Raw genomic sequence first — 3486 nt, 5'->3', positions numbered from 1 at the left:
ACCTTTGCATGCACTCTTGGGCTATGAAGAAAACTACTACAATGTTGCAAAAGTTAGCCATGATCCCTCCCTCGTAGATGTTGGCAGTTTCAAAAATTGCCTTGATCTTCCTAAAATTGCATGCTCAGTTTAATCATGTTTTTTTAGCTTGATGTATAAAAGGCATATCTTAATCCAAAAATATGAGATCTTAGTGCCTTGGCGCAAACTGGGGCCCCACTTGAATTTCAATTCATATGTCAAGTTTGCACATTAAAATGTCGTCCCAAATTATTTTGAGGAATCTCAAAAAGGCATAAATGAAGAACTAAGCAACATGTTGCAAATCATTGTATCGATGATAATATCGTAATTTTGTGCTCTAAAATAGGCCATTATCCATTATGAAAAACAATTCGCTAGTTTTGTTATTCATTATGAATATTATTAGTCAATCTATTATTAAAGCACTAATTATCCATTATGAATAACAATTTCAATTATTAAATAACATTATATCCATGTTTGACTAATAGTATTTGAACAAATAGTTTTAGGAAAACCAACAAAGCCAAGAAAAGAGTATCATAGTTTAGGGCGTCAAGGCTCAAAAGATTTAGATCTTTGAAATGTTTACATCAAATTGCAAAAGATAGAGGTGAGCAAAAATCCTAGAAGACAACCCTTTGAGACATCAAAAAGCATGGTCACCAAGACAAGCGAGGATCCTAGAACAAGGAATCCTTGCAAGTATATCAAAGCATGGATAATAGCTCACAACTAAAAGGTGCTATAGTTGATCCTCAAAAGGTTTGCATCCAAAAGTCCTAATGTTACAAGCAAGCACTGATGTGAACCAGCAAGAGGTTGCACTAACGTAAGGCATAACTTGCCCCCCCATCAACATATGTCTCTCTAAGTGGGCACATTATTCCTTTTCCCTCCCAAGTCTCAAAACAAATTAACCTTTGTCAAAGGAGCTTGATGAATGAATTGATGGGGGCATTGTAATTCACACTTCGTAACAATGCCAAAGACATGTTTGTTCCTATTATTTCAAACAAAAATTTAGTTGGATCCTAAAGCCAACATCGACTCTCATGCTAACATGCTTGACTTCAATAAACTTTGTCATCTGCACAAAGATAGTAGATTCATCCGGCCTAACAAGCCATGAACCCTAATGGAAAACTTTGATATATTGGCAAGCTAGCTAAGTCTCAAGAGCAAGAATTTCACTCTATGCTACATTATTGAAATCCCAAAACTTTCTAAGCTCATGCTTCTAGAACTAGAGATTGCATTTTTTTGTTTGTTAAGTAAGTCATCAAACCTTGGCCTAATATTGGCAAGAACATGTGAAGTATTCATTAAGTTTTGACGAATTACGATTACTGACTTATTTTTCACCAAGGAGAATCATATCTATAGGTATTTAGGGTATGCGATTTTGATATTTTATTTCCATATGTACATGGATAGTGGACTTGTCTATGCCATATTTTGAGTTTATATGTTTGTATTAGTGTTCCAAACAATTCTTACCAATAGCATTGCCATGATATCAGAAACATGAATCTAGTAGCCCAAACGGAAACATCCATGCCCAAATAGATAAAACCAAATCGGTTTACCATACTAGCCAACTATAACATGCAGTAGCAGAAACTAGATAATGTTTAGAACTTCTCAACGATGTACTCGACTCAACAAAATGAGTGCACTAAAGCAAATATCAAAATTGGCTCAATTTTTACAATAATATCTTTTAAGAAGCCATTTAGACAAGGCATTATATCCTCTCAAAAAGAAAGTATCTCCAAAAATCTATGTAAAGGTCATTTTCCAAATATGTGCTATGACAAAGCAAAGAGAATATGTGTATACATTGGCTATGAACTTGATGATTAAAACACAGGTGAAAACACGTAAGTGGAATGAAGAACAAGAAAAATGCAAAGACCAATAACAACGAAGGCTTGAAGACCAAAATTCAAGCATAAGAAAAATACAAAGCACAAGAAGAATTCAAAAGCTAGATTCAAAAGCCAAAGCTAGTGTTGGAGGCTTAAAGATATATCACATCTTGATCTTATTTTAGAACTCCTACCTTATAAGGAAGAGTGATAGCTTACAAAACATGCCACAAAATGCATGCTAAAATAGAAAAAAAGGCTTAAAATAAGAGTTCTACATTGAAAAAACATTGGTATAAGAATTCTATAATAAAAGGCTATCATGAGACACTATACAGTATTGCATTTCAGATTTCTTCCTAGTGTTTATGTTCAAAAGATTGTGATAATCTTCTACAATAGCCAAAAACTAGCAAAAGCTTGCAAATTATTGCATGATTTTCAACAATAATACTTACCTTATTTCTCAAACTAAAACCAAGCCTAGATCTAGGAAATTGCTATGTAGATGTTGAGAAGAAAGCTTATATATTCCAAAAATAGAGATAAACAAATATAATTAATAGCATACTCATTGCAATGACCTTTATGGACACTAAAATTAAGTCTCAATTCTCAAATATAGAATGGGCCTTGCATATAATATTGACCATCCACAAGGTGGGAAATGAATCCCCATATGCCATGCAAACTGAGAAGAAGATTGCAATTTGTAAAGAGCTAGTTAAGACATTCGATTATTGAAATAAACTACACACCCAATGTATGATAACATGGAACAACTTAGCGAAACTTACAAGCAGTTAATTGGAGTCTAGCAATATAAGTGTGGACTAACAAGGTGTTTAGGGTTGCACCGTGAAGCAAGCATATTCAAAAGATTCATTTCTTTTAAGCATTCAAAAGATTTGGGGCTTTGGCAACTTGTGCTTGTGTCTATAGTATTTGTTCAATGAATTAGACACAACTCAAGAAATTAATTACACATGGCTCGGGAAATTGCTAACAATGGGCTAACGATGGGGCAAAATGTTTGCAACTCTTTCTTGATAAAATGGTGCCAGTAAAGCTTTCAATCCTTAGCAATATTTCGACCTTCATGATGATTATGTCTCATTAAAGCCACCTGTCTTGGGTCATGACAATGTGGAACTAGTGTGCTCTTCTTGGCAGTGTTGTATGGCTACAATGCAAAAGGTGATGAGATTGAAGATGATGAGCTTGCAAAGCTCCTTGAATATACTATACACTTTTCTCACAACAAAAAAATGAAAAAGTGCTTGGATTATGTTAAGAAATCATAAAACATCACCTTGAAAGGTTGAGAGACTATGCTTGATCTAAAAACCAAGTGCATGTCTCCATCCATCCATAGTATATGTTCCTAGGTCAATTGGACTCCTAAAAGTGGCTTCGTGTGTTCAAAATTCAACAAATGGTCCAAGAAGTCAATTGGATTTGGTAAATAGAATGAGACAAAGAGGAAACCTCCAAGATACATGGAATCATTTTGATCACATGCATAGGGTTAGTGGTTGGCCAAAATTGTCTATCCATGCATATGATTATGTATGTACAACAACTTCGAGCT

This window comes from Lygodium microphyllum, chromosome 3 (assembly GCF_053477565.2).
Source record: "Lygodium microphyllum isolate KBCC chromosome 3, Lygodium_microphyllum_v1.1.10, whole genome shotgun sequence".
NCBI classification, from domain to species: domain Eukaryota; kingdom Viridiplantae; phylum Streptophyta; class Polypodiopsida; order Schizaeales; family Lygodiaceae; genus Lygodium; species Lygodium microphyllum.
This window is presented reverse-complemented; position numbering follows the sequence as displayed.